Source organism: Myotis nattereri (genome assembly GCF_964212035.1).
Source record: "Myotis nattereri genome assembly, chromosome: 6".
NCBI classification, from domain to species: Eukaryota; Metazoa; Chordata; class Mammalia; order Chiroptera; family Vespertilionidae; genus Myotis; species Myotis nattereri.
This window is the reverse complement of record NC_138081.1, coordinates 29395405-29403050: the sequence shown is the minus strand read 5'-3', so window position 1 is coordinate 29403050 and position 7646 is coordinate 29395405. Positions and strand designations below refer to the sequence as shown.

The 7646-nt window shown below is 43.3% G+C and overlaps 1 pseudogene across 1 annotated transcript; it reads right to left on the bottom strand.

Moving 5' to 3' along the window:
• Positions 1 to 5831: 5831 nt before the first annotated feature.
• On the bottom strand, positions 5832 to 6761 carry LOC308521801 (cyclin-dependent kinase 4-like; annotated as a pseudogene). The gene has a single exon. The product of its transcript is annotated as a cyclin-dependent kinase 4-like (transcript).
• Positions 6762 to 7646: the final 885 nt, after the last annotated feature.

Below are 7646 nucleotides of genomic sequence, written 5' to 3'. Positions count from 1 at the left end.
GGAGTAAACATTTTAAAATCTTATGTCCTAAAAAATATAGGAGGATTCAAAAGAGATCCTGGGGTGTTAGGCGCCTTCCTAAGTAGGTCAGAGAACAAAATGACAGATTTTATTTTATAAAATTCAAAACTTCTATATGGCAAAAGACTTTTGGCAAAGTTAAAATATTAATTTCACCCAGGAGAAAATATAGGCAATGTATCATGAGCAGAATTAACATCATAATAAAGAATTAACATCATTTATAGCAGTGTAGTTAGAAAACACATATTGTCAGCTACTTTCACTACAAAAGTTGGTCCACACAGTGATGATAATTGCAATATGAAACTTTTTCATATAATGACTTTTCAAAAAAGGAATTTGGTTGGTGATAACAAGATATAAGTTTAGCAAATGGTAAGCAGAACCAAATCAGTATTAGACAGTTTCCTTGTAGAACTTGTGATGCAGGTTGTGAGCCTTGGGATCCGCAGAGGCTATAATTACAGCAGTGCTGACATGAAGTAGCCAGCCAATTTCACTCCAGCTCTAAAAGCTGGGCTCAAACTCCTAAGTAGACTCATCAGCCTCTGGGGGTCAGGCTCTCAGATGAGGTACCAGCTTGTTGTACTTTGAAAAAGATGAAAAACTAGAGAAAGCTACTGAGAGAAAGGATACACTTTAAACAAGGAATGAACATGGTCTTGCTGACCAGCTCACTAAATTCTCTCAGTAAGTAATCATGGGCCTGTCACTCCGGCAGCTGCCATTGTGGTTCACTGTTGTAACTAAGGGTGTCTGCTTTAATCAGCCCAATAGTTTAAGCTTCTGATTCTTTAAAAAAAAATTTTTTTTCTTTATTGATTAAGGTATTACATGTGTCCTTACCCCCCAATTGCCGCCCCCACCCCGCCTCCTCACTCATGCCCTCACCTCCCTGGTGTCTGTGTCCATTAGTTAGGCTTACTATATGCATGCATATAAGTCCTTTGGTTGATCTCTCCCCCTAAGCTTCTGATTCTTAGAGACCAGTAGTTCATCCCAACATTAGTCAGGAGACTCATGTAGTTGCCAGATGCAAAGCCCTGTAGATTTGTACTTGAAGCATCAGCATCCATATTTATTAACAGAGGATCTCCAGACTGAGCCAGTAGGCTTGCAAATAGTGGTCCACACCTCCGAAAGAAAACATCTTTGAAAGCCAATGCTGCAGAAGAAACCCTTCGATGGATGACCTCCCACTAAACAAGATGCCCAGTTGTTACGTCTCAGCAAAACGCTATCCTTGAGTTCATATGGTAGGCAAGACTTTTCATCCGACTATTCAAAATGCAAAAGCCCACAGTTGAGAGATACAGAAGACTGTTAAAAGCATTATAAGGAAGATCTGTATAGAAGACGAAACACTGTGGAAGACACCAAATCAGCATATTCTGGTGGTGAAGAGAAATCCTTACAAGGACAGCAGAGCTAGTAAATGTTGAATGATTCGTTATACCACACATAGCAAAGGAATGGAGGATTTCATTCCTTTCACTAGCAGTGGTCAGCAAACTGTGGCTCGCGAGCCACATGCGGCTCTTTGGCCCCTTGAGTGTGGGTCTTCCACAAAATACCGACTTCTGCTCATGGGCCGTGAAGTTTCAATCGCACTGTACGTGCGCGCCCGCACGTGGTATTTTGTGGTATTTTTGTGGAAGAGCCACACACAAGGGGCCAAAGAGCGGCATGTGGCTTGCGAGCCGCAGTTTGCCGACCACGGAACTAGGGCTATGAGCAGTCAGCTGGGGCCATGAGGAAGTATTTTAAAAGATATTTCTTATTCCTTCTCTGCCATTCCCTAATCTCAAAGTCATTTAAAGAACTTCTTTGGTTTTAACTTCTAAACATTCAATGATGACTCTAAAGTAAGCTTTTCTCGCCCTAGCTGGTTTGGCTGAGTGGATAGAGCGTCGGTTGGCCTGAATACTGAAGGGTCCCAGGTTCGATTCTGGTCAAGGGCACATACCCAGGTTGCAGGCTTGTTCCATAGTAGGGGGCATGCAGGAGGCAGCCAATCAATGATTCTCTCTCATCATTGATATTTCTATCTTTCCCTCTCCCTTCCTCTCTGAAATCGATAAAAATATATTTAAAAAAATAAAATAAAATAAGCTTTTCTCCTGAGTTCCAGATAAATATATTTTATGGAAAAAACTCCAACTACCTCATACTCAACATGGCTAAAACTGACCAATAATCTCCCTCCCCTCATGAGGCCTGTTCATCTTACTGTTGTCCTGATACCAGTGACTGGCACCTCTGCTCCTCAGATACCCCAGCCAGAAACCTAGCAGTCATGCGAGGCTCTTCTCTTCCTCTCTCTGACTGCCACTAATTTACGTTGAGTCTATCTACTAAATCTCTCAGAAATTGTCCTCTTTCTACTCTTTACTGTCGGAGTCTTTCTTACTCCATTTGTTCCCCGCCTCCTTCTCTCCCTTTCTTAATTCCTTCAACAATATTTACTAAGTTGTACTGAAATGTCTTGATTGTGTTAACTTTTAGTCTCCTTTTCAACTAATCCATCCTGTATTTTAAAAAAGTCAGTGTCTTTAAAAAAATACAAATCTGATTTGGTCATTCATCTACTAAATAACCTCCAATGGGCCACCGTTAACTTTTAGAGAAAGTCCAAACCCTGGCAAGACATTTCAGACCCTCCAAATTATGCCTTTGCCTCGGGAGCCTTACCCTCTACTCCACTGTTAACTCTTCTACTTTTTGAAACCAGTTGTGATTTCCAAAATATATGCCATTCTTTCTCACATCTCCATGGTTTACAATTCCTTTTACCTGGGAAATTCTCTTTCTACTTCCCCTAAAACCATACATTAATTCTCTTATGAAGTTTTCCTGATCTCTCCAGTAACCTGTTCCCTGTGCTTCCATGGTATCGCCTTTTATATAACTGTATTGCAGCATTCACTGCATTTGAATAATCATTTTGTCAACTCCGCTTGTCTCCCTTATACTCCATAAAGCTTTGCAAGGCAGAGGCTACGTCCTTTTATTTTTTTAAATTAAAATAAAATACATTTTATTGATTTTTTACAGAGAGGAAGGGAGAAGGATAGAGAGTTAGAAACAATGATAAGAGAGAAACATTGATCAGCTGCCTCCTGCACAACCCCTACATGCCCTTGACCAGAATTGAACCTGGGACCCTTCAGTCTGCAGACCGATGCTCTATCCACTGAGCCAAACTGGTTAGGACGAGGCTACGTCCTTTTAATTTCCCTGTGCATAACAGTACTTGGTATGTGGTAGGTATCTAATGAACAATCAGGGTATTTTGTGCTAATATTCTTCCATGCTTGAATTAAGGATCTCTGGAGGATAGTGCTGGTATTTGGTAGACAGAAACCCTGAGAAATCGGATCTGGAAGCAGACAGTGAGATTAGTAGGTGAAATCAAGAAAGTGATTAAGATAATAGGCTGGCTTATCTTGGATAGTATCACCTGAGAGGACAGATTGTTTATTTAGTTAGTTTGCTATGTTTGAAAATTTCTCTGTGGGACTTTTAATAATTCATATTTTCATTATTGTGTTAGAATAATCCCCTCCCTCCTCCTTGAAGTGAATAACAAGACAAAAGAATGGACAAATAGTATCAGTGATGCAGGAATAAATTATTGATCTAGTACAGATTCACCCAAAGTGATAGTGAAAAGCTGATCTCTTTGGCAGAGACTTTCACAGAGAATTCTAGACTTTACTTCACCTCCGCTATCATCCTCCCTTTTGTACACTATAAGCAGACAGAAACCACACTCTGAGAAAAACTTAACATGGCAAACCTAAAGCAAGTTTACTGTAATATTGTTAAATTGTTATATTGAATTAGTGTAAATAGACTTTTAGGTTTGCAAAAATGTAAGCTTGAAGACTGGACTAACTTTTTGGAAGTTTAAGGAAAATATTACATTTGTCTTTTAGGTGTACAAAAGAAATGCTAAATAATATTAAAGTTTAATTGAGGAGCATGGCATGTGATCTGTGGACTGGTGGGTAATCTCTAAATACATTGCTGACAGATCAGTGGTAGTGATAGTCATTTAAGAACAGATTTTACAATATTTGTAATAATTTTTCTTCAATTACATCTGGCTATTTTTTAAAATATATTTTTACTGATTTCAGTGGAAGGAAGAGGAAGAGAGAAATAAAAGCATCAATGATGAGAGAGAATCATTGACTGGCTGCCTCCTGCACGCCTCTGACTGGGAACCAGGCTTGCAACCTGCCCTGACCAGGAATCAAACCATGATAGGTCTTAATGCAGCATGGCAACTATCTGTGGTAGGTGCATCCTAGCACCTGAAACCACGCACAAAGCTTTTTTTTATATTCTGGAAATCATTACAAATGGCCCTTAAAAGTGTTAAAAAGAAACAGGCTAAAAATGGAGTTACTTATGCTAAGCTTCACCAATACTTAATGCTTATCCTGGCTCTGATCGGCTGCTCAGTGGTTAGAGCATTGGCCTTCGAACTGAAAGGTTTCAAGTTTGATTCTGGTCAGGGCATGCACCGTGTTGCAGGGTTCCTGCCCCAGTTGGGATGTGTGCGGGAGGCAACTGATAGATGTGGCTCTCTCACATCAATGTTTCTCTCTCCTTTTTTCCCTCTCTCCTCTCCCTTCCACTCTCTCTAAAATCAATAGAAGAAATATCCTCTAGTAACAAATTGAAACTATTTTTTTTTTTTTTTTACAAATTGAAACCATTTGTTGTTTGATTTTTTAAATCCTCACCAGAGGATATTTTTTCCATTGATTTTTAGAGAGAGTGAGTGGAAGAGAGGGAAGACAGAAACACTGATGCCAGAGAATCACATCGATTGGTTGCCTCCTGCATGCGCCCTGACCTGGGAGGAGCCTGCAACCAAGGTATGTGCCCTTGACTGGAATCGAACCTGGGACCCTTCAGTCCACAGGCCGACGCTCTATCCACTGAGACAGACAGACTAGGGTTCAAACTGAAACTTTTTAATGAAAAAAGAAATCTATAATACTTTCAACAATAAAGATAAATTTAAAAAATGAAAAAAAAATCATGTACACAGTTCTAAAAAATCAAACATTACAGATACATTTAGAAATACCCCCACCTCCATTTGTACCCAGGTCTCACTCCACCAAGAGAACCACTGTCAACAGTTTCTAAAGCCCGAGAAGCTTGACTTTAAGGTCCTTTAACACATAGCTGGGATGGTGAACTCACCCTCTTTCTAGCTGTTCTCTTGGGTTAAGTCTGGCTCTCTCCGAAGAAAAGTTCCAACTGGATGACCCAAGCCTCTCTCGACTCCTTTTATACTCTGAGGGGTGGGTAAATTTTTAAAATTGATCAGATTATCTCCTTTTGGCCACACCTCTCTGTTAATACCATATCAGGAATGGGCCCCCAACACTCTTGGTTTTAAGTCTATTATACAGATTCAAAAGCAAACACTGGGGGTTCTATGTGTGATTCCTATTTCCCAGTTTAATCTATTTACCCCCTTTGTTCCCCCCCATATAAAAAAGGACCCCAATATCAAGGTAAGGAAGGGGAGAACAAGGGGCATATTCCTTGGTGTAAGGAAACAGGAAGGCTGGAGAAGGGTAATCCCCAAAGGAGGGGAGGGAGGGGAATGTCATTAAGGCAGCCAGCAAGATAATCCTTGTAAAAAGTTGAAGGAAGTGTCTCCACAGCCTCAGGTAAAAAGACACAGAGCGCTTCCTGGTGGGGGGCTCTGCGCTCTAGTGTTCAAAGGAAGGTAAATGACAGCATCTTTTCTCTTGGTGCTGCTGCAGCTACTCCATTGCTCACTCTGGGCTACCTTCCTCCTTTTGTAGGTAGGAGTGCTGCAGGGCTCGGAAGGCCGAGAATCACTTGTGTGGGTTAAACGTCGGCATCTCCAGCAGCAGCTGTGCTCCAGACTTCTCCATCTCCGGTATCACTGCACTGGGCAGGGCCCTCTGGGTGTGTGTGTGGGGGGTAGGGGTGGGGTAGGCTCCTGGGGTAGAGACACATCTCGGGGCCAATCTTCCTCTGGAGGCAGCCCAATTAGGTCAAAGATTTTGCCCAATTGGTCAGCTTCAGAGTTTCCGCAGAAGAGAGGCTTTCGATGAAACATCTCTGCAATGATACAGCCAACGCTCCACAAGTCCCCAGGAGTTGCGTATGGAGACTGCAGAACTTCTGGAGCACGGTACCAGGTGTAACCACCACAGGTGTAAGTGCCACCTGGTAGCTGTAGATTCTGGCCAGGCCAAAGTCAGCCAGCTTGACTGTCCCACGGCTTGTCACCAGAATATTCTCTGGCTTCAGGTCTCGGTGAACAATGCAATAGGCATGAAGAAAATCCGGGCCTCTTAGAACCTGGCGCATCAGATCCTTGATGGTCTCCACCGGCAAGCCTGGTGGGGGTGCCTTGTCCGCAGGTCTTGGTCCACATGCTCAAACACCAGGGTCACTTTGCTCGCCCGGTCAGTTCGGGCGGTGGCACAGACATCCATCAGCCGGACCACATCGGGATGCTCAAAAGCCTCCAGCCGCCGCAGTAAGGCCACCTCACGAACTGTGCTGACGGGAAGGCCCCCTCCGGCACCTCCTCCATTGGGGACTCTCACGCTCTTGAGGGCCGCAAAGTGGCCACTGTGTGGATCATGGGCCTGGTACACCGTCCCGTAGGCACCAACATCAGTCTCAGCCACGGGCTCATATGGAGGGGTCGCCATTCTCAGACCAGAGAAGACCTTCTCCCGGCGCAGGGAACTGCGGGGGCGGACCGTTATCTGGGCTCAAGAGCCAGTTTCTGCGGCGCCATACACTCCAGCTCTGTCCGGAGCAGCTGGACCGCTCGGGCCCGACCGTAGACACAGGCCGAAAGCTAGAGCGGACCCCTCACCCCCACCCTCACCATGTGACCAGCTGCCAAAGAGGCCTAATCTTTTTTTTAAGCTTTCAAATCTAGTCAACATTTTGTCCCTGATAAAAGTAATTAAATCAAGAGTGTGTGAGGGTGGGGTGGGGGTGGGGGGGGAGGTAAGAGATCAACCAAAGGACTTGTATGCATGCATATAAGCATAACCCATGCACACAGACACTAGGCGGGTGAGGGCATGTGCTGGGGGATGGGAGTGGCTGGGATGAGGTCAATGGGGGAAAAGGAGATATATGTAATACTTTAAACGATAAAGAATTTTAAAAAAGAATGTGTTTCTATTAATTCAATAGACCTTTCCTGAATTTCTACCAGGTGCCATGGGCTGTGATGGGTATTGAGAATATGAGGCAGAACAAAACATGGTCTCAGGCTCTCTGTAGCTCAAGGCTGCGATGGAGACAAACAAGGACCCCTGAGAGTCCATGTGTGGAAAAGCAGCACGGGGCCATATTAACACCGCTACTAATAGCAAACGCTCCCACAGTGCTTAGTGCAGTGGTTCTCAACCTTCCTAATGTGTGACCCTTTAAAACAGTTCCTCATGTTGTGGTGACCCCCTGGCCATAAAATTATTTTCGTTGCTACTTCATAACTGTAATTTTGCTACTGTTATGAATCGTCATGTAAATATCTGATATGCAGGATGTATTTTCATTGTTACACATTGAACATAATTAAAGCATAGTGATTA